At 39.4% G+C, this 27,606-nt stretch overlaps 1 protein-coding gene and 1 pseudogene across 20 annotated transcripts in view; one reads left to right on the top strand and one right to left on the bottom strand.

Moving 5' to 3' along the window:
- The window catches only part of RBMS3 (RNA binding motif single stranded interacting protein 3), a 1,614,135-nt gene that overhangs the window by 314,285 nt on the left and 1,272,244 nt on the right, over positions 1–27,606 (bottom strand). The gene's annotated exons all lie outside the window — the stretch shown is intronic.
- LOC100356895 (calcium and integrin-binding protein 1-like) overlaps positions 5,829–27,606 on the top strand; it is a 110,336-nt pseudogene continuing 88,558 nt past the window's right edge.

The following is a 27,606-nucleotide window of genomic DNA, read 5'->3' as shown; positions in this document are numbered from 1 at the left end:
AATGGGCTTACTGGCACTTGACAGTCTTTCCATTTCTACCCTCGTTTGGCAAGAAAAACAGTAAGAAATTGTCCCGTGGTGGAGGGGAATGGCAGGGGACCAAATAATGAAAGTGTCTTTGATTTCTGTCAACATGAATGGTCCAGCTTGGCCTTGCACTGGTTTGAAGGGACAGAGAAAAAAAAGCGAGGCAAAGGTTGTCCTTATTGGAAAAATACAGAAACAGTCAGCCTCTTTGTTTGATTGCAAAAGAAGTATTGTCAGGGGTTAATTTTTGTAGTGAAGACAGTAATAATTAACTGATTGGCTTATTATTTCCAAAATGATCAGGTCTAGGAAAGACGGCTCTTTAATGTAAAAAGCTATGGAAATGTCACTAAGCTCTTATGTAACAACTAAATGTTCTAACTATAAGGATAAATGCCTTTGTTAACACAAAGAGTAAATCCTACCTACCCACAAAAATAAACTCTGAATTATTACACATAGCATTTGCTTTCTCTCTTTCTCTCTGCTTCTCTTTCTCCATCTCTGGCGTGATAGTATTTTTGAAAATGAAATAAAATATGTAGAATAAAATCATGCTTTAGGGTTATTTGGGTACTGAAACATTAACATTAAGAAACATCTTCGGCTGTGAAAAAGTGTATTTCATGGAAAACATTAATTTCAAGCAGGGCATGGAGATAATTCATATATGTACTCCCACCTGAATTTGAAAAGTACACTGTAAACTTCCACTTTGTTCATTTGCTGTCTTAAAAGGAGGCAACAGTAACCTCTCCGAGACCTCAAGACTATGTCCTGAACAGATAAGTAGGAAGCTGTCTTTGAAAATGTCTGCATTTCCTTCCTCTCCCTGCCAAGAAGATGGATGTGAGAAAACCAGGGATTTCAGCTCTCTCAACAGGGTTTTCTATTCTTAGGGTCATTTAGAAAAGCAATAATGAAAATGTGCTGCATGCAAAGGTTTCTGGGAAAAATGCAGGGGCCATTGTGTATTTGCTAAGGCACCCTCTGTCAGATACAGAGCCCCAGGGTGACGTGATTGACTTCCTGAATGCCTTTCTTATTCATGGATCCATCCCCAAAGATCTGCAAGATGTTTCAAGTTGTCACTGGTAGTTCTGCCTGAAGAGCTTCTGTGGGAGCGTGAGGTGGTGGGATACACATTTTCATACTCTGAGTCCTGCCAGATCCTGAGTCTAAGCTTCATGGAAAGGCAGCCTTGGAGATGTTTTTATAGACAGCTCTCTCCTCTTAACCCCTAACCCAATGCTGCCCGTGAAATAAAGAATGAGGAGCAGCAATTGAACCTGCTTAGGTCAGGAAATCTTGATTATGTGTCACTTTTGGTTGATGTAATGACAACAGCGCAGCACCTATTGCGGAACAGTATTCTCAGGTTTATAGATACTTTGATATTTTCAGAAGTTTTATTAGAGTTAGCAAAAAAACAGTATCAATGCAAGAAATTATAACACTAGGATTGGGCCATTGAAAGCAGGTGATTGCGAACATTAGATTGTCCCTGTGGGAGGATTTTCATGACTCATTTAGGCAAGTGGCAGACTTCACTTCTTCCTGACATGGAGTGGCAGAATTCTCCCAATCAGTGGCATATGCTTCCTTTGTACCACAGACCAATTACTCTGTCACAACAGACTGTACGTCTTCAGCAGGTGATACCGTGTCCTTGGAGCTTCAGTCGTTCACAATTGCTGGAACCAGCTTGATGTGAATGACAGTCACAGAAGGGAAGGCAGAAGCCCTTGCTCATGCACCTGCTGCTTTGTTGAGGAATGAGGAAGAACTCAACGAATCCCCTGTATGCTCTTGTTTTCAGGCAGTAAACAAACATGAAATTACCGCAGTTTGTTATGTGAATAGTTTTATCAACTCTATGGAGCGTCCAGGGTCTCAAACCTGAACACCAGCACTACCTGCTGACAAGTGCATACATGTAGTGTGTGTGTGTGTGTGTGTGTGTGTGTGATCCCAGTCATTCCTCAGCACATAACTATGATGTGGTTATGCTATGAGAATGCATCTCTGTCCCCAAGCAGGATATGGTGGAAGTATGTGGAAGTAAGTTAATATAATCAACGACTGAACACACACACACAAAGGCTAACCAAGTGAACTGTACTCACTCACAAGAAGAAGAAACCTGGTAAATTTTTATGTTAATTACATTTCATTTCTTAAGAGCATTCCCAGTTTCATTACATTTCATTCTTTGTGATTAGGATACTACGTTCGCACTTTCTTATATTCTAGGGGGAACTCTCTGAGCTTGGCCTCAAAGACAAGGAAGAGTCTCCATCACGTGTGATTGTTTATGTCACAAAAGCACAGGGAGAAAGAAAGTGAACTTCACTTGTAAAATGTAGTGCTTTTAAAAACCACGTCCTGATCCAAAGGAAAAGTAGGACAATTCATCCTATACGCATTTTTTTCTGTATGAAACACTTTTTTTTTTTTGACAGGCAGAGTGGACAGTGAGAGAGATACAGAGAGAAAGATCTTCCTTTTTTTCTGTTGGTTCACCCCGCAATGGCCGCTGCGGCCAGCACGCTGTAGCCGGTGCACTGCGCTGATCCAAAGCCAGGAGCCAGGTGCTTCTCCTGGTCTCCCATGGGGTGCAGGGCCCAAGCACTTGGGCCATCCTCCACTGCACTCCTGGGCCACAGCAGAGAGCTGGCCTGGAAGAGGGGCAACCAGGACAGAATCCGGTGCCCCGACCGGGACTAGAACTCGGGGTGCCAGTGCCGCAGGTGGAAAATTAGCCTATTGAGCCACAGCGCTGGCTGAAACTCACTTTTAAAGTTTTGTATAATACATTTAAATGCATGCTCTAGGGGCAGGTGTTCAGCACATCAGTAAAGATCCTGATTGGGATCCCCGCTTCCCACACTGGAGTACCTGTGTTCAAGTCTCAGCTGTGTTCCAATTCCAGCTTCCTGCTAATGCACACCTTGGTGAAGTTGGGTGATGACTCAAGTACTTGGGTCCCTATCACTTATGTGGGAGGCCCAGATTGGGTTTCAGGCTCTTGGCTTTGTCCTGACCCAAACCTGGCTGTTATGGGCATTTAGGGAGTGAACCAGTAGACAAATCTTTTATCTACCTATCTGTCCATCTGTGTCTCTATACCTTTCAAATAAGCAAAAATAAGGAAAAATTGACATACTTTTGAGGGTCACAGCTACTAAAAAATCTTACAACGTCTTTTTCTGTAATGTAGATGCAATGATTAGTCAGGTGCAATGGGACTGTCATTCATTCTAGAAATGATTCAGAAAGCTACTTCTTTTGATAAAGGCTAGTGTCTTGGAAGAAGCACAAGGGATCTGACACCTTAGAACATGCCCCTTAGAAAACTATGAGGTCATTTTATGATGAAACTAAATGTCATGTGACAAGAATCTTCTTAACTTTACAAATTTGGAATTAACACCTAACATTGCCAAGCAATGGCCAAAGCTAAATAAGCCAAATTGTCCTCTTTTCAAAAACAAACAAATAAACCATTTCATCTCTATGAGTAGAATGTGCTAACTCTATTCTAAAGATAAAATACAGCAGCATCTTTCTTTTTCTGTCAAAAATCAATACTCTTAGAGCCCAACATTATGACACAGTGGGATCAGCCACTGCCTGCCACACTGGCATTCCTTAAGAGCCCTGGTTCAAGTCCCAATTGCTTTACTTCTGATTCAACTTCCTGTTAATGCACCTGGAAAGGCAGAGAAAGACATCCCAGGTATTTGGATCCCTACCACACATGTTGGAGACATGGATGAAGTTTCAGGCTCTTGGATTTGGCCTGGTCCAGGCTCAATTGTTGTAGCCATTTGGTGAGAGAACCAGCAGATGCAAGATCTCCCTCTCTCTCTTTTCGTCTCTCTCTCTCTCTCTTTCTCTCTCTCTCTTTCACACACACACACACACACACACACACACATTTGGGAAAACTGACTTTGAGAGGTTAAGCCACATGTCCAATTTGGCAGAAATGAGCTATTATTCCTGTTGTTCTTGGGGCTTTACTTTTGTCTTTTAAATATGACTAGATATTAAATAAAGTATGGTCAAAATAAAGACCAGAGTTCATTAGTATTTCTACACTGGGGATACTTATCCCAAAAAAGTCCCATATATTCCAATCTTTTTTCATAATAATATGCACCGGTATTTTATTTATATAATCTTTGAATCAGAAATAAGCATTAAATAAATACTGAAGAGTTAAACAGATCTTTCAGAGTAAGACTTGTGCCTATGGTTTGAATAAGATTTGTTTCCAGCCACCTCCCCCAAGTCTCATGTAGGAGTTTAATCTCCAAAGGCCTATGCTAATGGCATCCACAGCTTGGAAATTCGATTTGACTATGGTGAGGCCTTTGAGGAGTGATTAGATCAGATTGGCCGCTAAGGTGGGATCCTATGATTGAATCCTGGTGGCTTTATAAGAAGGGAGAGAGGACACACAGACTGAGAAAAACACAAACTTCCACCAGGATGTGTGTTGCCAGGGGAGCCCTCATAAGAGTCTGCTCCCTGGTGTTTCTACCTTCTACCTCTAGAACCTGAAATCAAAAGAAACCTCCTTTCTTTATAAAGTTGCCTGCCTGCCACAGCTACTTTGTTATCATGATGAAAAGCTGTCATTGCAACTAGGAAACTGGAATCTGGACTCCTCATTTCCTTTTTTTTCACATTTTTTTATTTAGTAAATATAAATTTACAAAGTACAGTTTATGGATTACAATGGCTTCCCTCCCCATAACTTCCCTCCTACTCGCACCCCTCCCATCTTCCACTCCCTCTCCCATTCCATTCACATCAAGATTCATTTTCAATTATCTTTATATACAGAAGATCTATTTAGTATATATTAAGTAAAGATTTCATCAGTTTGCACCCACACAGAAACACAAAGTGTAAAATACTGTTTGAGTACTAGTTATAGCATTACTTCACATTGGACAACACATTAAGGACAGATCCCACATGAGGAGTAAGTACACAGTGACTCCTGTTGTTGACTTAACAATTTGACACTCTTGTTTATGGCGTCAGTAATCTCCCTAGGCTCTAGTCATGAGTTGCCAAGGCTATGGAAGCCTTTTGAGTTTGCTGACTTCGATCTTATTCAGACAGGGTCACAGTCAAAGTGGAAGTTCTCTCCTACCTTCAGAGAAAGATACCTCCTTCTTTGATGGCCCCGTTCTTTCTACTGGGATCTCACTCATGGAGATCTTTCATTTAGTTTTTTTTTTTTTTTTTCCAGAGTGTCTTGGCTTTCCATGCCTAAAATACTCTCATGGGCTCTTCAGCCAGATCCGAATGCCTTAAGGGCTGATTCTGAGGCCAGAGTGCTATTTAGGGCATATGCCATTCTATGAGTCTGCTGTGTAACCTGCTTCCCATGTTGGATAGTTCTCTCCCTTTTTGATTCTATCAGTTAGTATTAGCAGACACTAGTCTTGTTTGTGTGATCCCTTTGACTCTTAGACCTATCAGTGTGATCAACTGTGAACTGAAATTGATCACTTGGACTAGTGAGATGGCATTGGTACATGCCACCTTGATGGGATTGTATTGGAATCCCCTGGCACGTTTCTAACTCTGTCATTTGGGGCAAGTCCGATTGAGCATGTCCCAAATGTACATCTCCTCCCTCTCTTATTCCCACTCTTATATTTAACAGGGATCACTTTTCAGTTAAAATTTAAACACCTAAGAATAAGTGTGTGTTAATTACAGAGAAAGTTGTCAGCCTCCGGTCGTCGGGAGGGATCGGTGGTGCACGTGACGCGACGATGGGGGGCTTGGGCAGCCGCCTGTCCAAGGAGCTGCTGGCCGGTACCAGGATTTGACATTCCTGAGGAAGCAGGAGATCCCCCCAGCCCACAGGCGGTTTTGTGAGCTGCTGCCGCAGGAGCACCAGAGCGTGAAGGAGTCCCTGCGGGCATGGGTGTGCTTTGAGCGGATCCTCAGCCTTCCGGAGCTCAAGGCCAACCCCTTCAAGGAGCGGACCTGCAGGGTCTTCTCCATGTCCCCAACCAGAGACAGCCTGAACTTCGAGGACTTCCTGGACCTGCTCAGCGTGTTCAGTGACACGGCAACCCCAGACATCAAGTCCCACTATGCCTTCCGCTTCTTCAACTTTGACGACGACGGAACCTTGGACAGGGAAGACCTGAGCTGCCTGGTCAGCTGCCTCACGGGCGAGGGCGAGGACACGCGGCTCAGTGCTTGGGAGATGAAGCAGCCCATCGACACGAGAGGTCCCGGGCCGTGCGCGGGGTGCAGGGCGCAGGGGGGTTGGGGGCCTGATGCCAGCCCTCTCCCAGATCCTGGAAGAGTCCGACGTCGACCGGGATGGCACCATCAACCTGTCCGAGTTCCAGCACGTCTACTCACGTTCACCAGACTTTGCCAGCTCCTTCAAGATTGTCCTGGGACAGCAGCCCCCAAGTGTCCAAGAACCCGTCCACTGCGGAGCTGCGGCCAAGGGGTGCACCTGCGGTGCCAGGGCTGGCCATGCCGGCCCAGCCTGGAGCTGGCACGGGCAGTCTGGGCCTCGGGCAAGGGAGGGCGCTCCTCGCCAGTGTCTCTCCCCTTCTCACTGCCATCGCCAAGCACTCTGTTTGTGTTTCTGAACTCCTCATCTCCTAAATCCATCCTAGACCAATGACATTTTTACATAATTTAACAATGACTGACTTGGTAGAGATGCATCAACAGAAGAGAGTATCTGGCTATTTTACAGCGCTACCAGGATCTTAAGCCAACTGCTTATACTAATATTCTGGGCATTGTGAACGTCATCATACACGAGCCTACATACAGTGAAATAGAAAATTTCTCCCTTTAATCTTTTCCATGTGATTTTTGAATATTCCCTTTTAGAGTCTGTTAAAGAAGTGTCTAGCAACTAACCTATTCAAAATATTTAGGTAGTGCTTTTTCCTTAGCCATAGTCAAGCCCCCTCTCACCACATCAACCTCAAGCAAGAGTTCAGCCTGCTCGTCTCAGTTCCCATGAAGAAGTCTAGCTGTGAAGTGAGAGTGGACCCTGGAGCCAAACTTCCCGAGTTCAGGCCATGCTTCTCCAAGTGGCTGGTTCCATGGCTTCAGAAGTATAATTCACACACACTTTTGCTTCTGTGTCCTTAATGTAAATGAGAATGACTGTAATAATCATGCACATCTAAACGGTCTTGTATCAGTGTTAGATGTATCTGCGGGCATCTGGTGCTGACACAAACACTCACAAATGCGAGTCATCATTAGCCTCCAGGGCTCTTATTCAGGCTGATTAGCTTGCTCATGGGCTACCACACAACCAGTCTCCAAGGTGTAGTGAGTGAGCCTGTTTCTCACCTGTTTTTGTTTGCCATTTTAGGTATGGGGGTAGAGGTGGCATTCCCTAGTTCAGACTTTTAGTCTTTCATGGTAAATTCTTCATTGTATACAGAATTCATTTTTTAGGTTTGTTAGGTTAATAAAGCCCTTAAAGATCTGTCCATAACTTAGCTCTGTAATTACTTCACCTTTATCAAAAACACAATGGCCCTATCCCCAAGATGTAGGCATGCTCAGATGCGCACACACACATGCACACACACACACACACACACACATACTCCCTCCCTCACTCACTTACTCACAGTCATCCCCTGGATTGTTTTGCCAAATTGCTTGTAGTTCTCCAATTTTAAACCTTCATATGAGATATTCCCTCCTCCTATAAATCTGTTTCTTCCCTTGGTTAGTTATACCTTGTCTTCACTTTTTCTGGGGAAAAAAACCTCTAAAATATTGAGTTATATCTTCTTCTTTTGTGCCTACTTTTACCTTAACCATAACATTTATCATACAGAATGTTGTATATTTATTAATTTGCTTGTCTACGTATCTAGACTCTAGGATCCTGGAGGCATAACAAGGTATAATATAATTCAAGGTTGCGTTTCCAGAGATTACCAGCCAGTATTTGTGTGAAGAATAATTCGGGAACATGAGCCCTGCAAAACATTTAGGAAAGGCATTCTAGGAAAATTGTAGAACCTGATCAGCTCATGTTTTATGGCCTGCCTTACTAGAAAGGCTTAAAACACAACACAGTTTGGTGTTGATTCAGCGAGACAAGGGATAGAATGAGAAAGAAATCCATACTGTTTCCATCTTCACCAAAAAATTACTCTGTAGCTTATCACAGTGAAAAGCTTCCATATTTTGATGTTTAGCTGTAACACAGCTATAATAGACCTAAGGACAGATACTGAAAATTCAGAGGAAAAAAGTGTGCCTGGGATCAAGGGACACAGAGGGAAGAAAGGATACACAGAAGTCACAGTGCAGGCGTGTGACTTTATTTAGAAAGTGGCTAAAATAGCCCAGACCAGCTTCTACCTTAGAAGTTCTTTTAGGGCTCACTAAATATAGCTACTCGAAAGCCTGTGCATCTAGTCTAAAAATGCCAATTCCGGTCTGAAAGGAAGCAAACTAAAATACTGGACCATCATCAACCTTATTATTTGATGTTTTGTCCAATGAGCAGCATTACTGGCTCTCAGATACTGCCTCAGCCCAACTGAATTACAATCAGGAGGCTTCACAGACAGGTAGTGTTGGTACAGGTGCATTGTTTAGAGTAAAAATCATGTACACTTCCTTACTTGTAATATAGCAATATGTATAAGTGGTTTAATATGTCTATTTTTCAGAAGTAGTTAATTATGACTATATTGTGTAGATGTTAAAATAATGGTTATTGGGAACTGTTTTTACAAAGCTAATAATTATACCACAATGTTAATGGAAAGAAAAGGCCATAGGAGTCTCTCTGTAGTTTAATCTCCTAGGCTTTTGGAGTTGTGGGCATGTGAAACAGAAAAACAACAACAAAAAAAAACCTGGTAGGAAAAGATTAACCGTGATTATATCTGGGGGGTAAGATTATGGGAGACTTCCATTTTCAGCTTTGCACATTCTGTGTTTTAGCCATTAAAAAATCATTCTACATTTGAAACCAACAGGTAGTCATAAAAAGATTATTTGTGTATGCTACAGGCTCTTCAAAAGAATATTATTTTATAACAACAACTGGAAAAAAGCCAATTGCCTATAAGTTGAGAACTAATTAGACTATGATATATTCACAAAACAGGATCTCATGCATCTGTCAAAGGTGAGTGAGGAATGCTTACATTTGCCATTAGTAAGGGAGTAACGGAACATGAGATGATATGTAAACAGGAAGTTGGGTAAAATTGTAAGCAGTATGTAACCATTAACCTAAAAAATGGGGAGGAGTTTTAAATACACTCATACATTTGCCTATTTTAAAAAGATACACTAATTTAAAGCAATTCATTTTGTGTGGAACGAAGGAATAGGGTAGAAAGCAGAGATAAACATAAGAACTGCTTGAATATATTTTGTTTTATACATTACACTTTCTAGCCAAGTTAATAATTTACATATTATAATAAAATTGAATTGAATAAATAATCCCAATTCATCAAAGTCAAATAATACAAATACACTCAAAAGGAGACATAATGGGTGGCAAAGTACCTATAGAAGAACATACAAAGTGATTTTAATACACAGTAATTTGGCTGTAAACCTTAATTGAAGGAAAGAAGAACTGTAAAATTTGCTAAAACTTCACTATCATGTTCTCAGTGATAAGACTGTTTTCTAACAATTATTTAACACAGACTGATAAGCTCATGGTTTCCTTAAGAACCACTATTTTGATGCAAAGGAAATAAATAGAGAGATAAGAAAAGTGATGTTAATTAAACTGTCCTGCTGAATTTGAATTAGAAATATTGTGAAATTATGATATGTTTTATCTTAAAAAGAAAATCCTGTTCTGTCCCCTGAAAATACTGAGAAACAATGATCAAACCCAATGCAGTGAGCATTCCCAGTGCCCAGAGTTTGGTTTTTAATTGGCACATCCCACTAAAAGGAACCAGGACCCCTTAAAAAATTAAGTAACTGCAGTGCTGGGATACAAACAATGCAAAATGAGTGCAGACTATCTTGCCTTTCTTGAAAGCAGGAAATTGTGACCACTACCGTTGCATCAAAATGAAAGCTGTGGACTCAACTGTGTTCCTCCAAAACTCACGTCTTGAAACCCTGACTGCCAATGTGATGGTGTTTGGAGATGGCTTTTGGGAAGGAATTAGGTGAGTTTAGGGAATTAGACTGGTTTAGACAAGGTCATGTTAGACATGGGCTCTCATGATGGGATTAGCACCATTAGAAGAAGAGAGGCCAGAGAGCTTGCTTTGCTCTCTGCCACTGGAGGACACAGTGAGCAGAGAGCCACCTGCTGGCTGGGAGGAACACCCTCACCAGAACAGGACCACACTAGCCTGGAGCCTCCAGAAACCCACTTCTATTGTTGAAGCTACCTCGTCCATGGTAGACTGAGCAGACTAAGACAATGACCCAGAATTCAAAGAAATTTCCTTGACCAAGTCAAATAGGACAATTTTAACAACAACAAAACATAACGACTGTGAATTGAAATAGAGCAATGTACTTATTTCTTTCAGACTCATGATGATGCTCAAAGCCAAGAAAAACAAAACATAACAGAAAGAATGGTTCCTTTTAAAAACTGTGAGGGAAACAAATTATTATATTTGATTACAAAGAGAAAGAAATGGGCATTTATCTTACCATTCCTATACAAACTGTATTACAGGCCCCTGAATGTTGAAAAATGCCAATTCTCTTTACACCAGTATTCCAGCCAACAAATGAGAAAGGAATGATAAAATCACCATTTTCCCACCCATAATGGATTAACAAATATTGACAATGATTATCAAAGGCTGTTGGATCACAAAAAAGTGAGAAAAGGAGACAGTGTGGCCCCAAAGAGGACGTGCTTATGTAGGAATCTTTCCAAACCTCACTCTAATTACCAATGCCTAAGAAACATCATGCACAATTAATTCCAAAGAGAATATTAAATGACACTGCGGGGGTAATACTGAAAATCCCATACTGAGTTAAACTGTCTAGGAAGAATAACATGGTTTCTTAGGGAAAAAATAAAGAAAACAGAAAATTGTGGAGCAAAAACAAATGAAGACATGACCTAAGTAAGAAGCAAAGTCTAAGAGATATTTCATGCACTCACACGCGTAGATATTATTTGGATATTGAGTCAAAGAAACAGAAATGCTTAAGAGAAAATACAAACAATGAATCATATTAGTAGATTGCTAATTTTGGCATTAGGGCTATGTTTCTTTTTAATTTTTTTCATTTATTTGAAAGGCAGAATAAGAGAGAGACAGAGATATCTTCCATCCACTGGTTCATTCTCAAAATTTCTACAATGGCCAGCCGAGGCAAAAATCAGGGACAAGGAATTCCACTGGGGTCTCCCACTTGTCAGGGACCCAAGTCCTTGAGCTATCGCCTGCTATCCCTAATGGTGCACATTGGCAGAAAGTCGAACTAGAAGTGGAAGAAGGACTCAAATCACAGTATCCGGATATGGGATGTGGGCATTCCACACAGTGGCTTTGGCAGCTGCACCACAATGCTCACCTCTTTTTGTTTTTTTAAGGGTCTGTGTTTTAGAAATGTATACAGAAACATTTACTAATGCTACAAATTTTGCTTAGAAATAATCTGTATGGAGAAGGAGTGAGAAAAATTAGAGGAGAAACAAAATTGGCTACACTTCAATATTTGATGGATGATGGGAACAAGAGTGTTGATTACACTATGTTCTCTGTGTCTGTGTGTGTCTAATATTTTTAATGAGAATGGAAAGCATTAACAACACAGAAAAATGAACAAAGGATATGAATAGTTTAGATACAAATTGGTTAAAATACATTTAAAAGTTATTCATTCTAAAAAGATTATAAAAACAAAAGTTTACTTTTCATAAAATTAATAGAAATTTCAAAAAGAGAAAGGTTTAAGACTAGGCTCTATGTCACTTTCCCTATTACCCTAAGAAATGAGAACAAAACAAAATCTCCTTTTCTACTATGTTACACTTGCCTTAGCAAACTGCTTCTAAACAAAGTTAGGTTGCCATTGGAATAATGAGTATCTTGTATATGATTTAGAACAAGTTTTTATGCTTTCACAAATGCTAGTTCTTAAATGACCATGTAGGTTCCTCTCAAGGGTCTTTATAAAGTGCTATCTGATTTAATTGACATTTCAAAATCAAATTTGGCTGCCAAATGGAGTCTGTGTTGCTTCCTGAAAAGGCATTTGACTCTGCAAAGATGGCAAGATGATAGAATGAGAAGAAATGAGAACTGTCCACTGCATGGTAACTGGGGGCAGGAGCGGGAAGGGGTTGTATTTAAGCAATTTTGAATCCTTAATCTTTTCTCAAAGAGCTACCAGGAGCACAGACAGCCTAGCTACAGATCCATGGACCAACAGATATGCAAAAAATCACATTCCTTCCTGTGAACAACAGAGTTGTTCTACTGAGTTCCTGCATTCATAGGTATGTTGAGATCATTTTATTACATTATACCAGACTTCATTTCATTCGATTGCACTTTGAAAGCCCTACACCATGTCTCTGATTATCCCTGTGTCAAACACAGTACATTTAAAAATATGTTTAATTTAATGTTAATTCTCCCATCCAAGTACTAACCAGGTCCAACCCTGCTTAGCTTCCGAGATCAGACGAGATCGGGCGCGTTCAGGGTGGTATGGCCGTAGACTAATTTAATGTTAATTCTATAAATTTTATTGAAAATACATGATTATAGAGTTAAAACATAATTAAGAGGAGGCTACACATACTATGTAAGACATCCCTCATTCATAACTCTCTGAACTAGCACTGTCCACATCAAGTTCTCCCAAGTTTTTTTAACACTTGGAACAACACAAATGAGAAGAGTTGGGGGATGGTAACAATCAATGATATATATTCTCTTGTCCCTACTGTTTTTGTAGATATACACAATTTTTTCATGCTCATTTCAATATGAAATACTGTTTAATTTAATCTCACGTATTTCTGCACCATTCATACAAAGAGGAACATTCTAATGACTGAACAAACAATGATGAGGGGAAGCTAAGTTCCCTCCAAAATTGTATTTCTGCATTTGCCACATTCAGGACAATGTCCATTATATCTTAGCTATAGAATTTACATGGAACAAAAAAACTGGTTTACAGTGTTTTCAGACACAAACTGCTCTAGTTTTATTATTCCAATAAAAGCCACGAATTGTTGATTCTCTGTTTTCCTCTCACCAGGGATTACATTTTGTCAAGGCTGCATTTGCTGTGTATGTAGAATTCTGTGCATTACTCAGAACTTCCTGGACACTTATACAACTGAAGCCCTGCGGTTATAAATAGAATAATGGGAATCCGAGGGAAGGGGCATTCATTTCACAGGAATGTGGGCACAGCCACTGCCTGTCCCTTCAGGGAGCCCCAGGAAAGTGAAGCACCAGGTAGGAAGATAACGGTGTTGCTCACCCCTTTAGTTGTGAAGATTGAGGTGCCCATGGAACATGTCAGAGCAGCAACGTAATCACAGAACAGAAGTTGGTGGAATCTGCAAGTGAATGCACTGTTCGCAGATCAGGCAACAAAATCATGATCTGTTTTTGTATAATGAGTTTTTTCCTTTGAGAAGCAGAATACAAGGTTAAAACTAAGTCTCTTCTGCCGGTACCTGGACAACATTGATCGCTCAGACAGGTAGATGAGACACACAGTGACCATCAAGGCTGATGTATAACAGTCCAGCTTTTCTCCGCAGGTGTAGCTCTGAGGTCTACATCCTGCACCTGCTCTTGAAGTCGCCCTGGTTAGACTGACCGCCAATCACCGTCAGTGGTAAGTAGATTAATAAGGGACTTTTGTCCCACACCCCTCCTTACTACTGGTGTTTGCTCATTTCCTGAATAAACCAGGTGTTCTTGAATCTTAATCTCAGCATCTGCTGCTAGGGGAGCCCAGGCTAATGCCGAAATCATCATCAACACTTCAGTATTATGAATGAGGTGATTTTTAGAAACACCCAACTTTCCATCCTCTTCTGGCCTCTGTTCAGAAAGGAGGAACCACCTGTCACCCGTGAGGCAGTGTGGCTGACAAAACTAAAGATCCCTCCTGTTCACTTCTCATGCAGTGCACATTATCTCTCCTTAAGTATCTTTCAGCAGTGAATGCTTAATTGCTAAGGGATGACAATGCCTTCTATGAATACGATATAAAGCAAGTATAAATGATCACCATTAATTAACTTACAATAATAACGTCAGGCACCATTTATCCACCACTTACTGTGTTCTACACAATGAGACAGGTACCATAATGTGTAGTATAATCTGGTGCTATGATCCCCATTTTAAAGATGAAAAACAGACACATAGCTAGTAAGGGGGCAGATCTGGCCTTGAGAGCCAGGACCACTTGAACTGAGAGGCTGCAGGCTTCCATGTTTGTCACCAGCCGTCAGTCCTGCAGGCAACAGTGTCCTCAACAAGCTGTTTTGTAAAAGACAAGGAGAGTTTTAGAAATGTCAGGGCCTAAGGGGTCTTTATCAAAGTCAAGAGAAAAGCACTGAAATCCCAGAATCTGTTCTTGGTTTCGGGGAAACGCAGCAGCCAATGGCCTCTGGACCTTAGCAGTCTTTTGCCCTATAGCTCTCTCACTACTCAGTATGATCAGCTTAATCAGCAGAGGAACAGAAAATAAACAAAAATCCAATAGGATATTAGCAAAATCTTGTTAAGGGTTTTTAGAGAAAACTAAGTTTGGGACTGTTTGACAAACAAAATTAAGCAACAGCTGGCAATGTCTACAAGCAGAGTGTGTTGTCCAGTTCTGCCTACATATAATTTCCTAACAATAAAAATAAAATTCATTATCTGTTAGGAAAAGTTAGCAAACTTTCATAACTTACTGGGATGACTAATCTGATAGTTCCTTATTTTAATTTTTCACTTGGAGTTGTTACCTGAAGGATGCACAAATTTCACCTAAGTTTTTGTACTGGAACGAAAAGGAAAGGAGAAGATAGGAATCCAACATAAAAAAACCCTAGGAGAGAAGAACTCACATTTGAAGAATAATAGTAACAATTAGCAATGGCATCTATCCAGTGGCAATATGTCCCCTTCTTTTTTTTTTTTTTTTTTTTTTTTTGGTATTTTCCACAGAAATTTATTTATTTCCTACCACAACAAGGGTAAATACAATGCCCACTTTAGAGATGAAGAAACTGAAGCTCAGAAGATTAAAGCAACTTTCCAAAAAGATCTAGAACCACACTGGCTAACATTTGTATGCTAGACATACGCCTCCAAGTCCAGTGCTTTAAGTAAATGGAAGGCTGCCTCTTGTCTGTACTGAGTAAGTACTAAGGAAAGCAATGACGGTTTTATTTTCTAGCTGTTCTCAACAAAGAATATGTCCCCTTCTTAACAAACTTTAGGAGTATATAGTCTTCAGGAGTTAACAATCCTAGAGTTCTAAGAAGTTAGAACACGGGGCCTGTGCTGTAGTGTAGTGGGTAAAGCCACCACCTGTGGTGCTGGCATCCCATATGGGAGCCGGTTTGAGTCCTGGATGCTCCACTTCTGATCCTGCTCTCTGCTATGGCCTGGGAAAGAAGTGGAAGGTGGCCCAAGTCCTTGGACCCCTGCTCCCATGTGGGAGGCCTGGATGAAGCTCCTGGCTCCTGGCTTTGGATCAGCCCAGCTCCAGACATTGCAGCCATCTTGGGGAGTGAAACAGAGGATGGAAGACCTCTCTCTCTGCCTGTGTCTCTGTCTGTTTGTAACTCTGCCTTTCAAATAAATAAATACATCTTTTTTTAAAAAAAAAAGAAGTTAGAACACAACATATATTCAGGTAATGTCTCCTCTGTGTTTAGCCAATTGTCCACATTGTTTCATTTAACAATTATAGGAATCCAGTAAAGTTGGTATCACTGAACTATTTTGATAATAAGAAAAATCTCATAAATACTAAAGCCATATTATTTTGACTTTTACTTGTATGTTTTGTTTGCTCTTTTTTTGAAAAAATCTATTTATTTATTTGAGAGGTAGAGTTACAGACAGAAAGAGTGAGAGACAGACAGAAGGTCTTCCATCTGCTGGTTCACTCCCCAAAGGGTCACAATGGCTGCAGCTTCACTGATCAGAAGCCAGGAGCCTGGAGCTTCACTGGGGTCTTCCACACAGGTTCAGGAGCCTAAGCACATGGGCCATCTTCCACTGCTTTCTCAGGCTATCGTGGAGAGCTGGATCAGAAGTGGAACAGCAGGGACTTGAGCAGGAGCCAATATGAGATGTTGGTCCTGCAGGCAGAGGCTTATCCAGCTATGCCACAGTCCTGGTCCCATTTGCTCTTTGTTATACTAAGCATTTGCAAGAATAAAGTAAGAGTTTGTTCCTCCTACACAATCCATAATATCCCAATCTGAACAAATTTCAGTAGAAGTAATAGTACAACTCAAAAAGGAAGTTAGAATTTTCTGTGTTACTGGAGCATGGTATTGTTCCAAACAAAAATTGCCAAACTTGCCCTGAAAATGAAGGGTGAGTGACCCAGTAGTGAGCACTAGGAGGCTCCCAAAAGCCTGAAATGCAGCGACATGTGGTAAGAATAAGCTCAGGCTGTAAACAAGCACACGTGCTATGTCTCTCTACAGGATCCCTGTGCCTGACAACTGTTCTATGAGTAAAAGTTGGTCTGCCTTGCATTTTTCCTGTTTTTCTGTATGAGTGTTTAAAAATGTGGGGGAATAGGATAGACAGGGACACTTTGTTTTTGTTTTTAATTTGAGAGAGAGAAATAGAAAGAGATAGATATGGACAGAGAACTCCCATTCACTTGTTCACTTCTCCAAACACCCACAATGGTTAAGGTTCAGCAAGGGCCAAAGCAGGGAGCTGGGGACCCAATCCGCGTCTCGTATGTGCGAGGCAGGAACCCCGCCACTTGAGCCACCACGGTTACCTCCCAGCTTTATATTTCATGAGATAGAGATGATAGAGAGAGAGAGAAAGATATACACACTCCCACACACACAGACACACACACACACAATCTTACTTTCTTAACACTTTCTCCTCTTTAGTCTCAACATCCAAGACAGTGATTTGTCTAGAGAATACACTTGAAAAAACATAACTGAATTCTCACTTTATACAAATCTCAAATTAACTACAAATCAGAAATCATCTATATTTAGAATAAAAAAACTGAAACAGGAACTTACAGTGACCACCGCCATTTATATGCACATTTCCCAACTACTCTTTATGTCTTTGCCAACCATGGGTCCCAAGTAGTACAGGACACAGTCCCTCTCTGTAACTAGTTCCACAGTAAGAATATTTGCAGGAATAAGAGCAACTAAGAATGCCTTATCCAATATTTTTCAAGCTGACTTCTTTTATTCTCACCAATTAACAGCGTTAAATGGTCTGCCTTTCTATGATGTGAAGTTGTCTTTGAAAACTTGTAGAGATGTTTGTTATCAAGACAAATGCTTCTCTGAATAATTTGGGGGGTAGGAGTTGGAAATGAAAATATATATTAATTTTGTATGTGGGTCAAGATGTGTGTGACAGATAATACAATTTATCAAATGCAATGAGAGCTGGGTATTAGAAGCAGGGGTGAGCAGAACAGCCAGGGTCACTTCCTTCTGGCTGCGTTGTTTTCCAGTGAATGCCTTGCCTGACACCGTCTATACACGTCAAATACCAAGATAACAAATAAAAATAACAACAGATACACACGTACAACACACACGACTGTTTCTTGTCATTTGCCGTAGTTTGAAGAAACTATTGTAAGCAACTTACTTAAATCATGACTTTATAACTCAAACACTGATTATGCCGATACTGACTACAGTAATAAATGTTTGAAGAAGAATCGTCAAACTGCATACCATTTGCCCTTAAAGAACAAGACAAGAATAACATTTGCAATCTAGATATGAGGATGAAAATAGAAAAGAGAAAGGAGTCAAGGTTTTATCTTAGGACAAACACAAGTCAATTTGAAATTGTTCTTCAGATCATTGAAAGCATCATTATGTGCGGTTTCATCCTCAACCCGAGTCTCTTTCCCTTTTCTCTGGCTCAAAGTGAAGATTTACAAAACGGAAAACAGAAAGCACCAATGAAATATGTTAGGCTTTCACAAATGTCGGTGTTGGTTAATGGTGGTGCTGTAGCGTCAACAGCTTTTGGCTTCTGATCATTAATCCCCAAAGTCATAAATTAACAGTAATGGGAAGGTGGAGACTTCCAGTTATGGTGTTTAGGAGGTGGGCCTGGTGGGAGGCCCTCAGGTCAAAGAGGTCATGCCTTCAGAAGATGGTTCTCACGGGAGAGTTGATTCTCTAAGCCTGAGTGGTACGTCGCTGCTCACTCCGCTTCCTGATCTTTCCTCCACCCACTCTCCACCACACTCCAGCTCCACCAGGTGGCCAAATATACAGGGCCCACTTGATCATGGGTTGAGTACCTCCAAGACCCTGAGCTTAAATAAACTCCCTTCATTTATTAGTAGCTTTTCCTGGGTGTTTGTTGCAATGACAAAAAGATGACCAATACAAAAAAGCGTGTGGTGTAACCTGATCTATCTTACAAATAAGGAAGCAGGAACACAAGTCAACCAAATCATTTGTCCAGTATCGCCATCAACAAAAGGAGCTGGACAATAAAGTTCAGCTTCGTGAAATTAAAGTGGCATGCTTTTCTCATCTCCCCTTCTCATTATCAGCTGTCAATCTGCTCATGAATTGGGCTGGTCAACAGACAGTAGACTGCAAGTGGTGGTTAATATAACTACATGGTGACAGATAAGAGACCAAGAATTAAACCAGCTAGGGAATGTGAGTGAGATATTTTTTGTGTGACCTAAATACTTTATGACACATTTGATAGTTTGACTAGATACCTCTGTTTGTATTTTCAACGTCTCATGTCAAACAGTTAACATTTGCCCTCCTGTCCATAAAGCCACACATATGCAGGCATCTGCACAGATGTGTACATCCGTGCCTATACAATCAGCAAATGGCATTGTTGCTCAGACATTAACCCACTTGGAAACATCTTTCTAAAGGTGGGAATTTAGCTTAACAATGGAGATATGTGTTAGGATATTCTAGACACTCAGCAGAGCGGCTGGATTCAATCCCCCACAGCAGCGCCTAACTCCAGCTTCCTGCAAATGCAGACCTGAAGAAGCAGTGGTGATGACTCAGGTGATCAGCCTCTGCCACCCATGGGAGAAAACTGGGTTGAGCTCCTGGATCCTGGCTTCAACCTGGCTCAGCCACAGAGGTCATGGACATCTGAGGAGTGAACCAGCAGATGTGAGATCTCTTTGTGTGTGTGTGTGTATGTGAGCATGTGTGTGTGTATTTCTCAAATAAATAAATTCCACTAAATTCTTTCAACAAATATCTTTCTAAATATTCAGAGAAAATTATACTGATCAATTCGCAATCTATATATTAGTGTGGATTTGACCTGTACAGCAGCATACATCATAGCCACATAGATTCAAGAAACGTATTCTGGCGGGAAAATGTTTTTACTTCATTATAAAAATTGGGAAGTAAAGAAAAGCAAAGCTGTGTGTCTTTATCATATACGCTAATGTTGATTTATCATAAAGGAGAGTATCTCAGCAAAAGACTACTTTAATCTCAATGTGAGTATGCAGAAGTGTCTAAGCTATTAAACAGAATGAGTTAGGATATATGCTTAATGGATGCTAAGATGACTTCTCTTTATGTCTGCACAAGCTTGGCTGAATGGTCAGATATCCAAGATCAACTTCAAATTGAAACATAGGGGATTGAGAAAAATATAATGTGAAGTAACACATAATTAAGATTTATTTCTAATTTATTTGATTGCTACTAGCATTAGATTTGATAGCCATCCACAGAAACTCCTAGAGGAAAATCCACATTCTTCATGTTTGAAGAGAAGACAGAATATAGAGGTAAAAACATATTATTTACTTTCAATAAGTGCCTTTTCCATTAGATTCAAGTCTGGGACAAAAGAATGAATCTTTGTCAGAAAAACTAGACCAAAAATAAAGTTAACCTGGCACCTGTACTTCTCTCATGGCAGTTGAAAGAAGACTGAATAAATTATAAGAATCAAAAGAATTAAGCCACTTTCTTTTAGTTTTTTTCCCCCTTTAGGGTATTTCTGTGTGCTTTATTGGCTTACACCCCTTAGGTGAGTGGGAATGAGGAACTCACTAAATAAATGACTGGTTATTGTAAAGAACCATTTGGTGGGCACTGGCAGAAACCCACAAAGCAGTCATGAAAACAGAAACTGCAAAAGCCTATTCTATCATTTCTTAATAAGAAAAGAGAGAGAATGGTTATTGTCAAGCCATATTTTGGGTCAGTCTTATCAGACAAGAAATTTCTTCCTCAAGTCAAGGATTCTGAAAGGAAGTACAGACTTCTTGGTGCTGTTGTGGCCTTGAAGACTTAAGAGTAAGTACAAGAGAAAATATTTACACCGAAAAATACTTACAGAAACCTATACCTCAAGATGAATGCTTTATTCTCCCACATTTTGATGAAAGTGTCAATACAAGACTGAGGTATCAAAATATGATTGGAAAAAAAAAAACAAAAAACAAAATATGATTGGCACATTGATGTAGCATCTCTTCCTGCCTGTAATCTTGTGGAATTATACTTGCCTTTCCAACAAGATAATAGCACTCTCTTCTGATAGATTCTATTTTCCAGGAATACCTAATGCTCTATGCAGTCATAAACTTAGCCAAATGTGGCATGCAAAGCACACAAAAGCTCTTTTAGGTAGATGCTAATTATGAAACCAAAACTATATTCCCATTCCTTTGGATGAAGACATTAGGCAGATTTTCAGTTCAGTGAATTATACTTAAATTTTTAAAATTGGCAAAACATCCTGTTTTTCTAGTCAATGAGGATGTGTTTAACTGAGTTCAAATTCTCAAATTGTCACAAAAGTAGAAAAGTAAACAGAGAAATTTAGTGGTAGAACACAGAATTCAAACTGTTAAAATACAGACACACAGAAGTGAAACACAGGTATGGAAACCACAGAACTGAGAGAGCTCTGGGCTTCTAGAGTTTTGATCAGTATGCTAACTGGTGACAATTTCTTCTAAAACTCTTTGGTAATCTGAATGTAGAGATCTTTTAGCACTTAAATATTGTCAAAACTAAATCCTGGAAATATACAACCAATTTCAAAGATGGAGCAAAAAAGTAAATCAATTAAAGAGTCTTGGGAGGTGATGGAGGATTTGAATCATTTATAAAAGGAAAAAAAGATTTAAATTATGCCATTTTAGATTCTCTCAAATATACAATACCATATGTATTATTTTATATATTGTGAGAGAATGGAAGAATAAAATGTACATTCTCAAAAGGCACTGGGAAGTCAATTTTGATAGCGGTGTCTCACTCCTGGGGAGTCAGTGGCAAAATTATAGAAGAAACAGACAGTTCACAGCACCTCCCTTTCCAAACATTCTATAGAGATGGAAAATATAGATACAAGGGGAATATTCCTCTGTAATAGAAGTTATTTTCTGTTTGTTTCTTGGTCTAATAACCCAGCAAATAAAATTATTTGCATAGTGCTTCTTTTACAAGCACTCAAGTTAGTCAGTACATACAAATAAATCCTATTGAAGGCTCCATTTTACCAGTTTAGGATAAACCTTTGTATAGATTCCACTCTGCTTTCCTGGTAAAATTTCCCTAATGAAATGTTCTAAAACACACAAACCATCTGTTCTTGCCATTCAAGTAAAATTAAACCCCTGAGAATATCTATGCTTTGTTTATTAGTCCAACTTTAAATATTCAAAAAGTATGCCATAAAATTAAGCTTCAGGTCACATTTTCTCTAAGTCAATTTTTATATTTTGAAAACATTTAAAAGAAAAAAAGAGGCTAAGACCATCTCTATGGGCATGAAGAACCCAAGGAGTAATGACAAGAACAAGATGCAGGTTCTTTTTCAAAATTATTTGGCTGCATTTAAAGTGAGAAAAATATTCAAGAAGTATGCAAACAAATAAGTTTTAAATTCCTAAACTAATCCATCCTGTAAAAAATATTACTTTGACCAAATACAGAAGCTCTAAGGGAGGTAGAAACATAATATAATTTTAAAAGCAGATAGATGAAGGAATTTTGGTACAGGGCTAATAGCTATCAGAGCACTAAAGCTATTGTCTACAAAAGCAATACCAAGATTTTTTTCAGATTCTCACCTCTCATTTCTCTTTAAGAGAAAATCTGTCCATCAATCTTCATCAAGGAACATCCTGTGATTATACCAGAGCTAAGTCCATTAACCAAGATGGAAAAATTTTAATAAATCAAACTAAGGTTTAAATTTACTATGTGAGAAGCTGCGTGTTCCCAGGAAGATATAGATGGGAGTATATGTAGGCTTCAAAAGCATTTCCTTTTGTGAATAGGAAAATATTTCCTTTCTTTGCCCTTTTCTAAAGTGCAAAACAATTCTTGTCCACAAGAACGCAGCAGGCCCAAGTCACTGTGCAATAAGAATTTGGAAAAACCACTAAAGAAGCAAGAAAGTGAGAAAATGCAGTGAAGTGAATACTCATGGAAGCCGTGGAATACGATTTGTTGCTTCAGAATGTGATACTGTGTAAGTACAATAGGAGGCAAGAGAGGGAAAAAAAAAAAAAAGAAAGAAAGAAAGAAACAGAAACTGAAGAGTCCATTTTAATCAAGCAGAGAGAAGGCTGGCCCTTGCCCTGGGGAGACACTGTGCGTTTAGGGTAGAGCTGAGACTTCTGCAGAAAACTTGAAGTGATCACCCTCTCCAGTCCATGCAAACCCTGTTACCACGAACCAAAACAAAAGAAGGTAACTGTTTCCTTTGACGACAAGAAAATATAAAAACACCCGTAACCTTGAAATATTATAATATACACAATCGATTTTCCACACTCTAAGTACTTCAGTTCACGAAGCAAATAATTCCTGCGAATTAGTGTGTACCATACTGATAGGCAGTGTATCACTTCGTCTTCTTTTGCAACTTAGTCCTAGCAAATGACAACTGTGAAACATTGGTGTCTTCCCAGGAGCTTAGGAAATGGAAAGGAAAAGTTTAATAGGCTCAATTTTTCTTTCGAATAAATGCTTTTTTACATTATAATGTTTTACACTTAAAAAGAAGAAACATTCCCCATGTGTGCCAACACAGCATAACCCAAAGCCTTTGTGTCTCATTATCAGTTGTTATCTATCATTTATTTCTCAAAAATAATTAGCTCGGTGCCTGTTTAATGAAAGAAAATGGGGATCAAATTGAGATGCCTCACGTCAAATATGAATCAGACGATTTTTGCTCTACAAATCCGAACTAAATGTCTTTATATTAAATGAAAAGGAAATCATGTAGATAATAATGTTTAAAAGCCTAGATGACCTTGTCAAAACTAAATAAATAACACTATACACGTCGGCTCTGGACTGGATTCTTTAAAGATTTTATCTTTTTCCTTATTTGCAGGTGATGACGGGCTTTAAATATCAGGGGCAGAAGATACATTCTCAAGGGACTGAGTTAAATAGAAACCTGGGCATTCTGAGGTCTTAGAAAAAAATCTCTTTATGTTTGGTAGCTTTTAAAATCACTTCTACTATCCACAGCTCTGTCCTTACTTGACACGGTTTAGAAGATGTTACACAGAGGTGTAAGTGAGATCTGAAAAGGAAGGAAAAACACATCTGACTCAAAGTCTGCATAAAGAAAATCCACAAAGAAATGCTGACCTCATTCTTTCCTGGTACTACAGTGAGTGCCATGCAAAATCCCGATATGTATCTTGTAGAGCGGAACATTTAACCAGAGCCTGTCATTTTAATTCGAGAAGGAAAAACAGCAGCCATGTTTACTAAGACTAGTGGGCCCCTCTTCACACAAAAGAGTGAATTCATTTCTCACATGTCCCATATCGTGTTGCACACACAAAATTGAAGGGAAAGAAATTATAACATTAAACTTGTTTAAAGTTATACCCTCTTATGTTGAAATTTATTATGAATCAAGATGGCTGCAACATAAAGGAATGCATGAAAATATAAGCAATCATTGGTGCTTATATCTGTTGTTTGTGTTTCCTAGTAACTATTTTTCATTTAAAATGTCTAAACTATCCATGATATTCTTTGCAATATATAAGTGTACAAGTATAAGGGTATACGAAGTCCTTTGTGGAGACACTGAGTTTCAAAAGATGGAATGAATAGTTTTGATGCAGAGATATTCAAAGAGATCACAGTTGCACCAGGAGACCTACAGGCAATCAGATTAAGCTATGATCTCCAAAGTGTTGGGGAGTGGTCAAGATGAAGAAAGTGAGAGCTCCAGGGACCAATCCCCTTTTTTCCATCTAGATCCTCCAGATAAGGGCGTGGTGTGGCAGGTCTCCTGAATATGTCTAGGTGTCAGCTGGCACCCACCTTTCAGAACAAGAGGGCTTCTCCTTATCTCCACACACAGACAGTGCTATCACACAGCTCAAAGTTGGACCCACTCGGAAGGATTCTTAGGAAATGTCAGAAATTTTTTTCCCCAGAAACCTTTCATTTAAGGAATACAAACTTCATGCATTTCATAAATACATCTCCAGGAATATAGAGATTCTTCCCACCCACACTCTCACCCTTCTTCCTCCTCCCTCTCCTATTCCCATCCTTATTTTTTACTAAGATCTATTTTCAATTAACTTTATACACATACTATTAAGGACTCCCTGCTTCCTCAAGATGAAGAGAGAGACGCATCAGGAGGTGCCTGCACAGATGGTCGAGTGATGCGGGTGTAAACGTGACACAGTGCCCATGGACGACTGTCAGGAAAGTCATGGTAATCAGGCCCTGATCATTTTGCTGCTTTTCAAGGTCAAATCCTATGGTTTATGCCTACTGTTCATGCAAGTGATCTTTCTAAATTTGTATATACCTCTTTATGTATCCATCTCCTTATTTATCCCTATCTATGGCTGTGATAAGGATGAAGTCAGCATTTATCTTGTGCCAAGCAATGGCTAATGAATAATTTCAACTAATGTTCCCCCCCTCCAGAGGATGGGACATATTCTCAAGAGACAAAAAAGATGGGCTTGGAATAAAGTTTAAATACATCAAATAAAGTTTTATACATCAAATGTGTAAAATAAAAAAAAAAAACCAAGAGAAATCCCCACAAAAAGTATAAGAACTTGCTATATTAACAAAGTTTCAAGGTAATTGTTTAACCACTGAAAGGTATGAAAGTTATATGTATATACATAGACACACAAGTAACCACAATTAAAGAAAATGTAAAATCCACGAAAATGAAACGAGAAAATACAATATAAACCAAAGAGAATTCTGTCTGGGTTTTTCCAGAATAATAGGTAGTAAGAAAAAGAAGCATTATTCCTTAAAGCACACAAAGATCACTCTCTCTCTCTCTCTCTCTCTCTCTCTTTCTCTCTCTCTGTGTGTGTGTGTGTGTGTGTATAATGAATCTTGAAGTTTAGCTGTTTGAAATTTGGTCGTGATGTTCAAATTTTGCATAATAATAATATGCAATACTATAAAAGTAGTTTCCCATGATAAAAGAGAAAAAAGAGAGCAATCATATTTGGAAAAAAATCAGAAAACTACCAAAAATGCATAAAAAACCAGTCATTCCATAATTCTCCAAATACAGTTTTATACATAGTCAAATAAATCCACTGGAATTGACTTCTTTTAAAAAAGAAATCAGCCAGTTGTTTTTATTTGATTTTGTAAATGCTATAACCACGTGGTAAAGCTTATCATAGATTTAAATGTTTATTGCTTTAAACCCGTCTGGGCCCTGCTAAATCCTGGAGCCTGGGACTCAGTCTGTGTCTCCTGTGTGGATGGAAGGCACCACCTGTTGCCTCCCAGGATGTACATTAGCAGGTAGCTGGAACAGGAAGTGCATCCAGGACTCAAATCCAGCCTCTGTGATATGGGATGCAGGAAACATAATTGGTATCTTAACTGCTGCATCAAAACTCCACCCCTTGAAATGGATGTAATACAAAGTTTACATTACAGATTGGTATATTTCTGCAAATGTCACCAATTTAAAGCTATTAAAGTATGCTATAATATGGCACTTGATGTTCAGTGTCAAAGCAAAATGGAGACAAGTAAGGAAGTCAGAAATTTAAATGCTAGGATTCTTGTCTTACTAAGAGTAGGGCTTGCGTTTTTTTAATTTGATTTGGAGCTTATTTGGTAGACCTCTGAGCATTTTACCTATAAAAATGCTGTTCAGGGTTTTATTATATGTGAGGGTGTTTTAAAAACTTTATGGAGTAATGGAATTAAAAGATAAGTTTCTTCCAGTGTAAAAAAAAAGCAGTTTTTTCATAATATATATTGCCCATTAACTTGTTGAAGATCTCTTATTTCTGTGGATTTTAAAAACTTATCTTTGCATGAACTTCGTGATGTATACTTGTATATCTCTGGAATTCATTGGGAAAATTATATCCAAAATCCAAATATCCACAACAGAAAATGAATCATATTTGTAGAATGTCAGTGTGAATGTTACTTTGTTCCTCACAAGAATATACATTGTGACTCCTTTTGTTTATTGACAGATTTCTCGGAACAAGATGTGCCCTTCTCACAGAGCCACACAACACTGGAGAGGCGAAGCTGCCTCTGGATGATTGACACAAGACCCTCCAGCCACCAGCTCTGGGGATAGTCATTTTACAAAACTGCTTATTCATTCCCATCCAGCCCTGTGATGTCCAAGTATCAGCTGCTGAGAAAGTATATATCATGAAAAGTTAATTTGGCTCTTAAAGATAACATGCTTTTAAAAAGTGATAAGAAAGAAAAGTTGAGCTGACTTCAGACAGACTGTCTCTATTCCCAAGTTCCAAAAATGCGCTCCCAGAAATATTTTCTGTCGTCTTATCAGCAACAACATTCCGCAGCAGCCCTGATGAAATAAAATTTCTTGTCCTTCCAGGAGCAGGGGCGTGTGTGTTTGTGTGTGTGTGTGTGTGTGTGCGTGTGTGTGTCTGTGTGTCTCTGTGTGTATGTCTTTGTTTGTGTATCTCTCTCCGTGCATTTTTGGGTCAGAAGTTAACAGGAGACTTGGCAAGAAAACTGCCCTACAGGCAAGTCTCCTAAAACTTCACACTTTGCTAAGTTATTCCTTTCACTTTGTTGTCCTCTGAGTCCCCCCTCCCCTCCACCCCTTGTATTCCCCTCTGCTGTTGTTCAATTTGGCAATGCATTTACGGCCGCAATCTCCCTGGGACCTGCCATGTGAAATAAACTCACACTCTATTCTCAGCGTCCTCCCTTCTCTATTCTATCCCCCTCGGAAAAATGTGATAACCTTTGTTTTCGAAAATACTACTGACTTGTGTGTATATTTGCTTTGAAAATTGAGTCTTTGAAAATGATCTGGAGCCAAGCTACTCACACTTGGGGAACACTGC

This window comes from Oryctolagus cuniculus, chromosome 4, assembly GCF_964237555.1.
Source record: "Oryctolagus cuniculus chromosome 4, mOryCun1.1, whole genome shotgun sequence".
NCBI classification, from domain to species: domain Eukaryota; kingdom Metazoa; phylum Chordata; class Mammalia; order Lagomorpha; family Leporidae; genus Oryctolagus; species Oryctolagus cuniculus.
Note: the sequence above shows the minus strand (reverse complement) of the source record. Positions and strands in the feature narration are given on the sequence as shown.